Genomic DNA, 17384 nt, shown 5'->3' with positions numbered 1-17384 from the left:
TAAAGCGTAAGACTGATCACCTTATAAACCTTCCATGTAACAAAAAAACGCTGCAATCGAAGTAAAAATTCAGTACCCTATGTACCACTGGTGCGGATAGAGAAATGATAGTCAAGATCTATTTTTATTTTAACTGAGAGGGAAAACATGTTAGGCATTTAAACGGTTTACGACCTGTCATTAGCCGGTTTGACTGGCCACTTTACACATTGTGTAACATGCACTATTCCGCCTATGTTTAAACATCCACATTTCTTCAACTCTTCTATATGTTGACATCCTTTAAGTGAAATAACTGAATAGTTTATTAATGTGGGTGAGATTCACCTGGTTGAATTGTTTCACCTACTAGGCAACGCCTGAAAACACTTTTCAATTTTCACACTTCTTTTTATACCAGTTAGTTTAATTAGCAATGTGGTAAGTGTTTGTTTAATCTACAAAAGGCAGAATGGTGACTGTTACACAGTGTGTAAACTCCCTGGGGAGTGAAATCCAGCCTGTCCGCTAACATTTTGACATACTTAATACTGAAGATGTTTTATTGAATATCTGTAATTTACACAAAACATAACATGCGGAATTCAAAAATGAATTGAATTTTCCTCGAGAGCGACGATGTAATATCATGCAAATACATTTCTTTATATAAGATTTGTTTTTGCGACATTCAAAGTTCATGTTCGGAAATATTGTTATTTTCATCATCATCATCATCATCATCATAATCATCCTCTTTTCGCATAGGGCATATGAGTTTGTAGTATCTAGAGTCGATTATTGGAATGGTATGTACGCAGGTCTATAAATTATTAAAATGACTCGCGTAGGCGAGACTGTAGAGTCTGTAATAAATGTCGCGAGGAGACTTATTTTTGGAATCTCTAAGTTCAGTCATATCACTCCACTACTTCGGGAATTACACTGGCTACGTTTTCGACAGAGGGTGGAATACAAACTTTGTTGGCTTATTCTTAAGTCACTCCACTACTCGGCTCCGGAGTATCTAAGGGAACTATGCATTTAAGATGAACTGCAGCAGAAGTGCGAAACTGTGAGAGTGAAGCGATATTTCGGAAAAATCTTAAAATCCACTTGTTCTCTTAATCATTTGAATAAATCCGTAGCACTTGATAACAAAGTAAATTGTTTTACTTAAATTACAAATTCAAAGGCTTAAAACTACTACTACTACCATCACGCCATTTCCCCGTAGGGGTAGGCAGAGAGAATGGACCGCCACACACGTCTATCCTGGCATACAATCCTAGCCTCTTCCACATTTATACATCTTGTCATACATGCCCCTCGGTTCTGTCTGCTTTTGACATGACCAGACTTAAGATTTTGGTTTATCTGATCATGCCACGTCTTCCTTGCTCGTCCTTGTCTCACGTTGCCGTTCATTTTCGCCATATATACTTGTTTTACCATTCTTTCGTCGTCCATTCGTTCTACGTGACCAAACCATCTCAGAAACCCTTTCTTAATCTTATCAATTATACTTGACTCAGATTTACACTCTCGCCTGATTTCATCATTCGTAAACCTGTCATACATTGATTCCCCACGCATTCGTCTAAGAGATCGCATTTCAACCGCGTTCACTCGGCTTTCATCCTTCCTCTGCCAGTTCCATGTTTCACATCCATATATAAGTGTTGGGACTAAAACTCCGTGTTGCATTGCCAATTTAGCTTCGATTGATATACTTTTATTAGAAATTACTGCGCTTAGTGCTCCGTTCATTTTGTTGCCCGCATTCACTCTTCTTTCAACATCTTTTTCTACTCTTCCATCTCTTGAAAACATGCTCCCCAGATACACAAATTCTTCTACTTGCTCGAGACATTCGTTGTTTACATTTATTATGCAGTCGGAGAAGAGGTTAAAATTAAATTTATTAATTTACATAATCACTTTGTAAAGCATCCTTAAGTTATTAAATTACGAAAATGGCGCTATATAAGTAACCCATATTTATAATATTATATTTGTTTTTAATATTATGTTTATCTAACTCTACTTTTTATTTGTTTCAGATTTTTCCTACGAAAAAGTTCAGAAATCTTAAAATTAAAAGGTAAGACGTAAAAGAAATATTTATCGTTTAAACCATAGAATTACGAATAGTCCAGAAACCGCATACGCGCATCAAACAGAAGGCGACTAAACTACTCTTAAACTAGTAGTTTTACGTTTTGACGCATTAGTTTCTTTGTAGACGTCGCTCAGTACACAACTCCCGATTCGAATTCAAATATGCCGTGTTGTGTCGCTTTAAAATGTAGAAATACTGCTGGGATCTTAAAGAAACAGGATGGGATCACATTTCATATGTAAGTAGCAAATTGCATGTGGAAGTAACAAATGCATTACTTAAAAATTGAATTATTTTTCCATCTGTCAGATTGTCAAAGAAAACAAAATGGACGTTTTGTAAGTGTTGTCAGGGTAATAATTTTGTTTACCCTATTTTGCTCATCTAATAAGAGAACTAATGACAATTTGACTTCGGATTAAACAACGCCGTGGTGAACATTTGACCAACATTATCTTTAAAACATCAAATATTATTTAACATGACATAAAAATATTCGTTTTATTGTAAAATAAAATTTGTTTTACATTTTAAGTTCAAAGTTCATTAATTAAATTACTCTTATTAAATGACCCTTTACTTATCCTCTGTTGTGTCTATCAATGTTTCCACGAGTACAATAAAATTTTAGAGAAATTATCAAATCGCTTTTTTTTTTAACTTTACATTTGTTTTATGATCATATTTTTTCCCATCTGGCAACATTACGCGGCGAAAGTGGGGTAAAGTGGGGGGATTTTTAAACACAATCAGATGTATTCGAATATGATTCTACGTTTCTTCTGGACTATTCTTAATTCTATGGTTTAAACCTTTCCCTTGAAAAACAGTTACTTACTAATTATTTTTAATTATCAAAATATATGCATTTTATTTATGGAAAATAATATGCATTGGGGTAGTAGTGGGGTGATTCATTATTATTCATACTAATACACAGATATATTTTAGTTGATATTAACATAATGTATTACAACAAACATGAATAACATTTAACAGAAGGGAATATAGAAGTTTAGGCATGCACAGGACTTTTGACCTGTCATTGGCTGGTGTAAGTGGCCACTTTTCACTGCGTGTAACATTCACCATTCTGCCTATATTTGAACATCTACATTCCTTCTATATTCCCTTCTGTAAAATGTTCTTAATGTAGCGTAAAAGTAAACATGATATCTTGGAGAAAATTTTCTCTTGAACGTCGTAAAACCGTTACCATTTTGTTTTACTTTTGGTGCTAATATAATTCCTAATATTTTCAATAAGATTCCTTAGCAGATCTTAAAAGAAAATGTTGTCAAAAAATTTAACAAAAAAATAATTAAATGGGTAATATGTAACAAGGCTTTATATTGATTATTATTTTATGTTAACAGTCATCTATTTAAATTTTTGTAAAAAAAAATTGTGTAAAAAATACGTATGCTTTTAGTTCTTAATAATGTTTATATTAATTTTTAAATTTATATAATTTCTTTAACGTTTTTCTTTGTAAAGGAAAAATAAGAAACCTGCTGACAAGCCGGTTTCGCAGTTAAGTGGGTTTCATCATTTTTCCTTTTTTATTTTCTATTTATGTTTACCTTCTTTAATAAAAATAAATACAAAAAAATAACATTTTAAATTTGCAATAAAAACTGACACAACTTTATTAGCTGTATGTGTTTCCCTTGTATTTAAATAAATTATTTTAAAAATATGTTCCGTGTATACCGATTTCGAGAAGTACCTACTAATTTGTTTAGCATGAAAACTCACAAAGTTAGTGGTTCAAATATTCATTTTGATAATTTCTTAGTGAGAATGTTTGCGATAAAATATAATTGGCAATAGCTGAGATTTTCAGGTTATTAATTATGTTAATTAATATTATAAATAGTATCACTAGCCTAGCAATGGCGGCTGAACAGGTCCCCCGCAAGAATTCGAGGACGGTCTTCCCACCTCAGGAATAATTACATTCTGTCATTACCGTTCTTTTGCAATTAATATCATTGCATAAACATCAATCTTAGTTCTAGCTGCCATGACTACGAAATCTCTTCATATTATGTTACATGGCTAGCGATAAACATATCATGAGAATTATGTCACTTAAAGAAAAATAATTAGATTTCATCGATCGAAATGCTAGACTTTTCGATTAGGCATAGCTTTACTAATTCACAAAACTTGTCTATTGTAAAAAAACTGCGATACGGTCGATTAGAACAATTTAATGACGAAATAATGCCAATCAAGCTGTAATTAATTATTACTCTAATATTTTATGTGTGAAGTTTAAAAATAAAATAAGGCATTTAACTTTCGAGAATGTAAGGTTTCTTTCAGTATGAATTCGCCAGTCTTTCGCGTCAGTTTCGTCTTGAATTTTAACTGTATTGTACTCTCAACTTTATGTGGTTTTGTCGATAGAAATAACTTTCCTAAATATATTTTCCAATGCACTATTATTCGCGTATGCAGAAAAAGGTAATAAAAATGATGAACTTTCATAAATTCACTGTCATTCACAATTTACCGATTTTAACTCTATAAACAACGTTTTTTGTAAGATGTTTGTACACCTATTTTATATTGTTTTATTTATTTTAAAGAAACAAACAGTCGACAATGATATATTAACATTCAAAAAATACAATTTAAAGACAGACCAGCAAAGTTTCTAAATAAGAATCATACACATTATTAAATTATGTTACAACAAAAGGGTGTGTTTATGTGTATTTGTATGATAGTAAGTGTAGATGTGAGTTTAGTGTAGGAGTAAGTGTTCAGGTGTGTGTAAGTGTGAGCATCATTAAATAGTAAGTGGGATCGTATCGCAGCCAGAAATAAGGAGTCTTAAATTATTTTTTAATAAATTAATGGGCATGTAAAATATATCTAGATGAAAAAAAAGCATTATGGGTATTAAGTAGTTAGCATTATATTTGTATTGGTACAAATCGTTTATATTTCAAGCATTTTTTCTTTATGACAGCTACGTAATGCTTCTTATCTTTAAGTAAAAACAAAATTAGGCACTTTACTAGCGCTAAGGAAATGGGATTTCAATTCGTGAGTCTTTCGTGTCTACCTTTTCTAACGAACTTTCATCGTGTTTATAGTGTGCCGTCGTGTGTGATGAAAAATACTTCAATTGCGCTATAATTGTGAAAATCAAATCAAACAGGATATGACAGGTTTCACTCGTTAATACAATCGAATTTTCGTAATAAATAAATAATTAATTTGCTCTACCTATTTTAAGTACAATTTTCAATATTTAGGCAGTCGCTGACTAGTGTCGTATCTATAGTAACGAGTTATTTCTTCACAGTCCCAATCCTGGGGATTGGTTTACAGCATCGTCCTGCATCTCGTCCTCCACTGCGCTCTACTCTCTGCAGCCCTCTTCAGCTCAACGTATGAGGCGCAGTTCAAGTCCTCGCACACTTGTTCTAAATACTCCCGTCGGGAGGCCCTCTGTGATTTGTCCCCTCAGCCATTCCCTGGATTAAGTCACGCAGGAGACTTTGATAAGGTGCCTTCCTTCTTCAATTCTACTAAGAACCTCGTATTATTGATGTGGTGTCTACAGAAAATTCCTAACATTCTTCTGTGACACCACATCTCAAAGGTGTCTAGTCTTTTTTATCTCCTACGATAAGGCGCCGTATCACAGCCTTACATCAATATGCTCCATACATATGTCTTGACTCGGTATATGTTGATTGACTCGAAAATCCTTGCTTATTATTTTAACGCAATTCTATCACGATGTATGCGGCAGTCGACTTCTTTTTAACATATATTTATTTATTTATTTATTTATTTATTCACACTTATTATCAAAATACAATTCCATATTCACTTTGCCCAGCTAACAAGGGTACATACCCCGTTCCAAGCTAGGCAATTACATTTTAATATATTATAATACTCAACAAATTAATATAGAGCACAGACAAACAAAATATAAACTTATTCGGATACACATTTTGATTCATATACATACAGACATACACATATATACACACATGTATATATAAATATACACATATATACATATGTACATACATACACACGTACATACACGCATGCGCATACACATACATACATTCATAAAAACATAGACAATTTATTTATGCGAAACTTCATGGTTGTCATCTATAAATATATATTTTTTAAATTATTCTTTATTTTTTATATTTTATTTTTGACATCCAGTAAGGTTCTCCAATCCGTGGCATGCATCAACTTTTCTGACTCCCTACGACCAATGTCATGAAAGAGCGAGGTCAACACCTTCCGTAACTTGACAACACTCCCGTCTTTCCACGATTCTGGCAAAAGGTTATGGACCTTTTTGCCTACGTTATAGTGTTGTCTCGATGCCAGAACAGTGTTGACCCCTTCACTTAGTATCAGATCCCTATTAGAGTATCTTGTGTTATGGTTGTGGTTGACGCTTGGGTAAATGTCTCTCTTTATGTGTGTAACCACTACCGTTCTCAATATATACTGTTGAATAATATTCAGTACTCTGAATTCTATAAACTATAATTATATAAACTAATAAAATATGTCTAATCAGCATCATTTCCTTTTCCGTACCCAATGGTAGATAGGGCACTGCATTAGTATAACAACCGCAGCGTATCTCGATTTTTTTTTGTTACGTGAAGGTAGTATAATCAGTTTCTCGCTTCAGGTGCCATATTCTAGTGTAAAAACACATCTTTAAATACGAATCCGAGACCTCTTGCATGGTAGGCAAACACGCTTACCATTGGACCGCTAGGTCGTGAAAAGGAAATAGGTATGCAGATATATTTTTTTCATAATATTGTTGCGAGCAACGCAACATTTGCTATACGAGTATCTTAGATTAAAAAATAAAAAAAATATTTATCAAAAGCATACAAAAATTAACATATAAATTATCAAGTCCTACTGAACTGCATAAAATGCAGCAGGTGCTTATAGTTAAGTTCTAATATATATATATATAAACATAATCTTATCTCTTAAATTCTATAAACATATAAAAACTCTTATTACTATGGAAAAAAAAGAAAAATATTTATTTCCATGTACATCGAAAATAAAATAAAAATTGTCCAAACAAAAAACGAAAAACGCGAAAAAAATTCAATACAAAAACCACGTTCTAAAAGCCAGATTTTCAGCAGACGTCTTTCTCTTGAGCCAGATAAGTTTTTTTGATTTTTATATTTAAAGGGAGCATATTATACATTTTTGGTATATTCTACGCTAGTGTTCTATTCCGTATTTATTATTGAATTTAGGGAGAGCTAGTCCATCTACCGAGTCTTATATACATGCTCCATTTTATTTCTATATTCAGATAGATACGCATGCTGAGAAACCAGCTTGGACCATAATAAAGCTCTAACGGATAAAATATTTATGGATTTATACAAAGGGGATATTGGAATATTGTGTCGCTGATAGTACATTTTTTTTAAAATTAATAATTTGATCATCGAATGTGGCTTGTACAGGAGGAGCGTATATATTTATCATACGTCAGTGGGTATTGACTTTTTATTAGTGTAAATATTTCGATTAAGGCTTCGTAGACCTCAGACAGCAGAGTATTTTCAAACTTAATAGATTCGGTAAAGCTTAGTTTAATATATAAGTAGCTCTATATATTTTTCCACGTCCGTTAATCGTGTAATAGCAAATTCCAATGTATCGGCATTTTTCCGTTGCCAATACGTAGTGCTCTCATTTTTAATATTTCCACTTAATGAACGTTCCACCGCGGACCAGTTTTAGATTTTACGTTTTAAGGAAACGGGTTTCTTGTTGTTTCTCTAATTCAATCGATTTATCACTCGGGAGAAATTCATTGCAATTCACTTTTCTAAACGTTTGAATTGCTTTCAACCAAGTAACCAAACATTAAAGTTAACTCATATATTACAGGTGTTGTCTCGTGGAATTTATTTTGTAATGGGTTTGCTATCGTATTGACAAGTATTTCAAACTAGATTTTAGTTATTTTTTAGATTCCAGTCCAATTTGATTGATGTTTTTCTTTTTGGCATCCGATTTTATTATCAATTCCCTCCCTTTGAAATGGTTACATTTGGCAGTATAATTTATTATTTTTATGCTCTTGATTTATGTCTCGTTAAATGTTCCCATTCATTTCTTGGTTTTATATTGTTAATTTCCCGTGAGTCTCCATATATTTTCAGTCCAGGTTCTGATCGCTTGATTGATGTGATTTTTATTGAGAGGTTGTTTGTACTTCGTTTACTAAAACAATGCTTGGGATTGTAAATCAAGTCCCATTACTTTTTCTATAATTTGTTTCGCTAAAACATTGGTTTTTGTTGTTACGGTCATCAGCTACTCTAAATACACGTGAATAAGATTTCTCAGATACTTCTTATCTATGATGGATCGAACAGTCTGTTGAAATTAATTTTAGTGCCTTAATTGACTACTCCTAGTGTTGAATGCGTTATTACACCGCAAGACAAATAAATTTACGAGTTCTCAAAAAAAACTAAAATTGACATATAATGAATTATTCTTGATATTTAATTAGTTTTTTTTATATTGTTTGACATATGTGATGACTACTCGTTATTTCAAGGTTAAAATAAAAAATCTTACTCATGAATTGTACTTAGAAATTGCCATTATATATCAGGTATCAGATTACCCGAACCTTAGAGACCCATAACGGTTCATTTATGGTCGAGTGTTTGTGATGGAATAATAAAAGACATGTTATTTTTTAATTCATATTTAAGAAGTAGGTTCTTATCGCTTTATTTTAAATTAAAGTATTTTACATTTAAACATATTTATAACATTTAAAAATATTTAGTACTTAGTGAATTCACCTTTATTTTTTATAACATGTAAAATTCTGTTATTTAGAGAAGCGTAAAGCGAATCTAAAATTTCTGATGTTATTTCTTCTTCCCAAACTTGAATTAAGTTTTTTTTTAATTCCTCAATGTTTTTTGATTTTTTTTTCCCGACTTTTTTTTTCATAATCGCCCATAAATTTTCTATCGGGTTCAAATCAGGGCTATTCCCGGGCCACGTCAACGATTTTAAGCCAATTTTCTCCTTGAATTCATTGATCTATAAAAAAACAATAAATTATTTATCATGTGGTCACAAAATGCATTTAAAAATATATATATTTGTACTCACAGTGCGGGCTCTATGGCACGGCGCAGAATCGTCCTGAAAAATTGGGTCCGCGGTATACTGCGTAATGTCCTCGATTGTTGGAATAATATGTTTTTTTAACACTTTTTTGTACTGAATGGCATTCATCGTACCCTGTACAAAATTTAGAGGTCCTAAACCGTATGCTGTCATGCACCCCCAAATCATCACGTAGGGTGAATGTTTAACGGTTCGAGTGACGCACGACGGATGATATCTTTCCCCACGTTTTCGTCGAACTATCTTTCTGCCGTCTGGACCAAAAAGGTTGAATTTTGATTCATCAGAGAAAACAACATTTTGCCAATCCTCCAAGGTCCAATTCTGGTGCTCTTTCGCCCAACCCAGTCTAGCCTTCTTCATTTTGTCCGTGAGTAATGGTTTCTTTGCGGGACTCCGTGCTTGGAAACCATGCTCCAACAGCCGCCTGGACACTGTTTTTACTGAAAATGTTGATGTGCTGGTAGACTGCACCTCTGCGTGTATTTCAGGTGCCGTTAAAAATCGATCGCGCATAACAATTTTTTTTATTAAGCGATCATCTCGGGCAGATGTCACGCGCCCCCGTCCGCTTCCTTTTTTTCGTTCTATGGATCCAGTTTCTTGGTTTTTTTTTAATAAAAACCTCACTGCACCTTCTGAATACCCAACTCGACGAGATATTTCACAATTAGATATGTTTTCTTGCGACAATGTGATTATTTTGGATTTTATCGCAATCGACATTTGCTTTGCACTTTCCATGATTGTTGTGTTATGTTCACTCAAACGCGGGTAAAAACAAGACTGTTGAGACATTTTAAAATGTAAATATTGTAGAAAGGTGACACATAGTGTCCTTAATTTATTAAACAAAAGAAAGAGGTATCGATAAAGGATTTCTTAGAAAAAGGGTTCAGTAAAGTCAAGGGGCGCGGTAGCAGGTAAACTCGTAATTTTTTTTGTCTTGCGGTGTACATGATTTTTCCTTCGCACATATCCACGTGTCGCTAAAACTTAGAAATAATGCTAGAGTCCTTATCTTTTACTCTATAATTTTACAAATTTCGTCAAGAAACGATTGCTGCAATGCCTAATTATTTTTTGACATAAAGAAAAAAACGTTTTGACCGCTGCGCTATTTTTTCAAATACATAATTATGCCTTTATTTCATACGTTTTAAACGCCAATTTTAATGTTTTCGGTAAGTATCTATCAAACGTTTTATCGAACACATAAACAGATTCGATATTACTTTCCAAAATGATTGATTTTGTTTACAGTTTCGAAAGCAGAATGAATTTTTCCGATACTAATGAATCTGGAGTAAAACGTGTTTTAGATTACATGATTACAAATTAAGCTAAAGAAAAAATAAGTTCCTTTCTATTTCATTTGATAATTTTTTGCTGGCGAGTCCAATAGATTTATTCAATGATGATTCGTATCGAACAAGTATCTATACAATAAAATGCTATAACGTTTTTATAATTTCATCAGAAAATTTAACGACAAGTTGCATTTTTATCTATACTTGGTGTATTCTATTCGAAATTATAAATCCATTTGTTATACAGTAAGTAAATGTTGTTTATGAATTAAGGTTATTTATTAATCGTTTTTTTTTTAAATATTTTTTTATTTTATTGTATTGTAGCATTCCTCTAACACTCTTCTTATGTCTTCTAACCCACTTAATTTAGTTTAATTCGCACAATGAAACTGGGCGTTTGTTAGCTATAAGAAGCATTTATCTGAATTACATAAATGAAGTCGGATTTATGTTCTCTTAGGACAAGATACCTGCGTCGCACACCGCCGCATTCGTTAGCTGCCAATTTTCCGCATCAGAAATTCAGATGAAGAAGGCGAAAAGATCGCTGATAGGCTGATGAAAGGAAATTGTTAAGTACTGCGTGCTCATAGAACATGTGCGGAAGTATTCATCTGTTCCTTCCTGTTTTTGTTGGCATGAACGATATCCAATATCGTTGTTTTGGTTCATGACACTGACCCTATTTCGCGCTTCTAGATTACGTAAATTCCCTTTTTTATATTATTGAATATGAAAGTAAGAGTCCCTCAAGGATGCAATTTAGTTCCAATATTATTTGCTCTTAACCGTTTTATTTTGCGCAGTAAGATTGCGACTGCAAGTTATTTGTCTTTATTTTAAGATTGCTTGTTTATAACTTGACTAGAAAATCTAGATATTGAACGCCTTACATTTATATCGGAACTTTTCATAGTTAATTACTGCGGTTTGAACGCTCACGATATTAAATATTCTATAAATCCATTTCTCATGGGTGATAATCCGATTTGCCAATGATACGATTATGTGCATGAAAGAGTCACAGGAAACAGGTTTGAAGCGACGTCGATACTCGATCAATTAAAAGATGCCTTTATAGTAGTGCACTCGGAAAATGCATTCCACTTTATTTCCAAAGCGAATTTCAACACTTTCCAATACAACCTGTAGCAGTCTTTGCATAACACTTTATTCTGTAGTTTTCTACGTAATTTTAGATCCTTGGCATTTTGATATTTTTAGCACGGTAATAATAAATAGGATTTGCATATTTGCGTATACTTGAGAGATGTTTCAATAACGGATATAAGATTATCTCGTTTAGTTGACTCGAATGTCAGTGAAGATAAACTAAGACAATCGCGCCTCTTATAAATAATTTGTATTGAAGATTTTGCTTATGCATTCTAGTTGGAATTTCACCAAACAAATGTTGCATTTCTCTTTCACTAGAGCTCTACTCTCTCCCTTCCATTAGATCGATATCATCATCTAATCTCCCCACAACGTAAAGTCTGTTTCACTCGTCCGAGCCTCGGGGTTTCATGCTCTAAATAGTTCCTGGTGCAGCCTCCTCCATTTAATGTCGGTAATTGATACAGCAGAAACCAGATCTTTAATAGCAGTCCTTTTCGCTGCAGTTAGCGCTGTCTCTTATCTTTGTAAAGTTCCGCGTCGCGCACATAACGTATAATTTAATATATTCGTGTACTTTTCTAGTTTTAAATAGTAATTTGTATCTAATTTTAGCCAAAATTTCCTGGTTCCATGTTATATGTAACCTTCCTTGTTTTGCACTATTGCACTTGGTCACTGCGACTATTTCAAGGTTTGCAAACGCCCTCGACTTTTACCGTACCTACATACGAGTATATGTTCCCACGTGTCTGTTTAATTACTCTCTTGTAAAACAAACATGGATAAAGATGGCCGTGGCATTTAAGTTTTAAGCTTTCCATTTCTCGTACAAGCATCAAGTTTCTCTAATCTATAAATGAAACGACTACTTAGGTGTAAACTATTATTGCTTCTTATGATAACATTGCTACCATAAGCTATTTTGCGCCATTGATTTCGATGTATGTACGTAGTTTGCTCACTGCTCCAGTGCGTACATAAAATGGGTGACAGGTGACCTAATTCTATATCGTAGCAGTTATATAATGACAAGTCACTAGGACGTTGAGCTTTTAGTCTGGTATAAGGTGTGACTAATTTGTGGCACCGTAAAAAAACTTAATGCTACAATTTTTAAGTCTCTTCTTGTCAAAAAGTGGTACCAAAAAATGTGCCTATGTTAAGACTCGTTATTCCTTTATAATATGATTATATTATTTAAAATTTTAAAAGCGCATTTTTTTTGTATCGATTATGGATAATTTAATTAATTCATAAAAAACAAACACGGTTCGCAAATATTTTTTCCCTTTAATGTGTTCTTTTTTTCTTTAAATTCATACTTACTGATGAATAAATTTTATGAATGTCAAATTCGAAGAAACTGGCACCAAATTTTGGAAACTTTAGTAACTTTAAAAAGTTGGCCTTCAGTCCACAAATATATTCACTGCTAAAATAAAATTTACTTGAAAATAGATTAAAGATCAATAAAACAGGCCTTTTAAACTCAGTATTTCCTTTTATTATTGTTTTTAATGTACTCTATTCGCAAATTTTTCATGTCCAAGAAAGGGATTTATTTCAACAGAGTTCCTCTCTGTTGAAATAAATTTAAATATGAATAACTCCCTATGGAGGAAATCCAGCCAGTCTGCAAGCGTTTGGGCATACTCAAACATTGTTGAATAAACTACCTGGTAAAAGAAGAAGTATAAAAATTTGAAAATTGTTTTCAAGCGTTGCCTAGTAGGTGATTTGGTTCAGCCGGATGAATCTCACCCACGTGATAAAGGTTTCAGCTCTTTTACTTCACAAAAGTCAACAGATGGAAGAGTTGAGAAAATGTGGATGTTCAAACATGGGCAGAATGGTGAATGTTACACACTGTGTAAAGTGGTCACTTACACCAGCCAATGACAGGTCATAAGTCCTATAAATGCCTAGACTTCCATATTTCCTTCTCAAAAATGTTTTCCCTCTCTGTTGAAATAAATTTAAAAATAAGAAAGTTAGCTGATCATTCTAAATAAGAGTGCTTGTAAGATTTTGTTCGAAAAAATGGCTCTCAGCGTCCAGGCAGATGAAAAATACAGTTATGTGTGTGAAATTAAATCGAACCATGGACGAATAATTTCAACTTGATGGCTGCTCTCAAGTTAAAGTCCTGACTGAGGAAATCGAGTGGAAATAAGGCTGCCCTGTTGTGTAGTGCAGGGTTTAATTCTTGCAATATTTCATTGTTCCTGGAATGGTACCTGAAGCACAAGACTGATCACCTTACCGTTCTGAGAGATGACCGAACTATCATGTTGGTTTACCAATGCGGCGCTGCAAGTACTACGGGGCGGATGGCACTAACATGAAGAAGAATTGTTACCTACATCTTTTTATCGAGGAAATCTCATGCTGTTTTGATTGGAATGGATATAATTTCTGTCAACATATTAAGTATCAACTTACTAAACATTCTTTAAAGTTTGCGTTTCTTTATACGGTGTTATATTATGCTGTTAACGTTTTATTGATTACAATATCCATATCATTATCTATCTCGAAATGGGCACGTAGGAAGCAGTTTATGGAAGACTCAATCCCACTTAGAACCCAAGTGATCTCTTGACCTCTTTACTTGCTCTTCCCAAATGTGTGGGAGAGACATTGGTGGTAATGAGTTTTATCTGCGTGTTCTTCAGCTATTAAATGGATAAATAATATTTCAGTTAGTTCTTAAATAGATTGTTGTATCTTCTAGTTAATTGGTTTCAGCATACATTTCTCTGCGCTAGCGGTCGTGTAGGAAGGATACATTACTGAATTGCATCACCTGTTGATTGTTATTTTTAATAATAAATTTGCTTTTAAAGTTTGGATAACTATCTCGCGCTTTTATTGTCCAATTAAACTGTGATGTATGTATTATGCAACTATTACCGACAAAATCATATGTTGCATTCGTTTCTTCTATCGACGTCCATATTTATAAAATATCTTTTATTTTCGTCAAAAATCTGTTTTACGTAAGTAATTTCTACGACATTTGATTGTATTTTTTTTTTCAAAAATTAACGGTACAAGTACCTTTTACATTACATACATACATAAGTATTTACAGTGGAGTATATACAGTAACAACTTTTTCAATGCTTACTTAGAAAGAACATAATTAAAATATTGATTCCACGCTAAAATGTTTTACAAGTAATTGTTTTTGAGCTGGAAATTTCAATAAAAATATGTCACCTAAATCCGAATGTTTATTACCCAGCGCATGTAGACGATTCACTACTGAATTGCTAGAATATATTGAGATATGATTGTTGCAGTGATAAAGTTGAACTAGCCTAGTCACTCGTAACTGGTACTTTAAAACCAATGAGGGCCAAAATTTCAGGGCTGTCCAATACTGAATTAACGATTTTAAATAGAACTAATAAATCATTAATAGTTCTCCTGTCCCTTAATTTAATCAAATTTAATATATTTAATAAATAATCATAGTTACGAAATTCATAACGTATTCCTAATTTAAAATTAACATATCTCAAAAACTTATTCTGAACTCTTTCTATGGTAATTTGGTGAGAGGCATAATGAGGGCTCCATATTGTAGAATTATACTCCAAGATTCTTCTCACCAAGGAGGTGTATAAAAATTTTAAAGTGTTTATATTTTTAAAGTCCTTAGTGATGCGCAAAATAAACCCAAGCGTCTTCAAAGATCTACTACTAATATCATTAATGTGACTGATAACAGACAATTTCTGGTCAAAAATCACACCCAAATCCCGCATCTCAGTAACTGAATCCAATGCAGTGTTACCGATTGAGTAGTCAAATAAAATAGGATTTTTTATCTTGAATTGACTGAACTGATGACTATTGACTTTTTTTACGAATCTATATATATATTAAATTTTTTTCATACTAGAATATTTCATAGTCCTGGACTGGTACTTGAAGTGTAAGACTGATCATTTTACCTTCATGTAACAAAAAATATTTTATTTTTATTTTTATTTATTTTATTTATTTCGAATACAAACAGATGTACAGGTTAAATGAATATTTTTTTTAAATTTTTTTTATATAAAATGTATACATAGTAGGGCCTGCCATCCAATTATATGTATTCACTAAATACTACTGTAATAAAGCGACGACGGCTTGAAGTTTAAACTATACAAATAATAAATATACCATATATTAAAATAAGATAAATATGGACAAAACAAGGAGATAGTGGAAAGGAAAAGAAGGAAATTGATAAGGAGTGGTAAAGGATGATTGAAGGAAAGTGAGAGTGGAAAATTGCATTTGATTTAATGATTAAACGAATTATGAATGAAGAGCATGAATCAAGCCTATTAATTCTCTTCTGTACATATTGTATGGAGTGTTAAATATATCAAGACTATTAAATTTTTTGTTAAATGTTTCACATATACGAGGGATTGTAGAATGTTTCCGATGATTAGTTTTAAATTTACGAATATAGAAAATATCAGAGAGTCTAGTTGGCCTGGAGGGGACACGGTAAGCAAGTAGATTAATGAGTTCCGGGGAATCGAATTTATTATTGACAATTTTATAAAGCAGGATCTGATCAAACATATCTCTTCTGTGTGCTAATGAAACAAGGTTATAAAATTTTAATGAAGCTAAATAATTTGGAAAATGCAAATGAAATTTGTATTCTAGTTTTTTCAGGAATTTTTTTTGAACATTCTCGATTCTATTAATATTTAATTTATAAACAGGAGACCAGATAGCAGTGCAATATTCAAGATGGGGGCGTACGTATGTTATGTAAAGCAATATAAATGAACCTAAATTTTTAAAAGATTTACACAGCCGCATGATAAATCCAGTCATTTTGTATGCCTTGTTAATTATAGTTTCTATATGACTATTGTAATTTAAGTTTGAGTCCAAAATAATTCCCAAGTCACGTATTTCGTTTACTTCTCTAATTGTATTTTCATTTATCATATAGTCATATTTTATTTTATTTTTATTACGAGTGAAAGATATTTTGTAACATTTAGACACATTGATATAAAGTTTGTTTACAACACAGTAATTCGATAATGCATGTAAATCTTGTTGTAACTTTGCACAATCATCTCTACACTTGACTTTAAGGTAATATATCAAGATATGCTGCGATTGGTGTACCAATGCAGTGCCCTATACACTATTACGTGCGGAAAGGGAGTGATGATGATATGTATAAGCTAGAAACTATCTTCAATATATCTTATGTCGAAATAAATCCGATCTATTAGTCTTATTGGATAGGCCATAGCACAAGACATCCAGGCCTTGCTTCTTACGATTGAGGAGGACATGTGCGAAGGCACAGATTACTGAGGACAACCCCGTTTAAGCTACATGGACCAGATTATCTCCGACATGCGTTGTAGCGGGTACGCCGAGTTGAAGAGACAAGCGGAGGATAGAGACGTGTGGAGAGTGGAGATTGACCAGGCATGAAGCAAACCAATCGCGAAGATTGTGACCCGCGAAGACGAAGATGTCTTTTTCAAAATCCTTAATTTACTCTTTGATGTACCCGAACTACTGAGCTCTGTAAAATTAAATATCCTAACCTAAGACAAAATTTACTTTTTCGTACTGAAATCCATAGAAATAACTTGCGC

General features: G+C 32.8%; 1 protein-coding gene across 7 annotated transcripts in view; it reads left to right on the top strand.

Annotated features, from left to right (window-relative positions):
• Positions 1-2036: 2036 nt before the first annotated feature.
• Positions 2037-17384, top strand: part of LOC148274744 (uncharacterized) — a 91974-nt gene continuing 76626 nt past the window's right edge. For all 7 annotated transcript variants that reach the window (XM_088236709.1, XM_088236708.1, XM_088236707.1 and 4 more), the window contains exon 1: positions 2037-2083. The gene's annotated coding sequence lies outside the window, so the exon portion shown is untranslated. The remainder of the gene's footprint in view (positions 2084-17384) is intronic.

This window comes from Micrasema longulum, unplaced genomic scaffold (assembly GCF_059751315.1).
Source record: "Micrasema longulum isolate JH-2025_06_02 unplaced genomic scaffold, ASM5975131v1 h1tg001596l, whole genome shotgun sequence".
NCBI classification, from domain to species: Eukaryota; Metazoa; Arthropoda; class Insecta; order Trichoptera; family Brachycentridae; genus Micrasema; species Micrasema longulum.
This window is presented reverse-complemented; position numbering and strand designations above follow the sequence as displayed.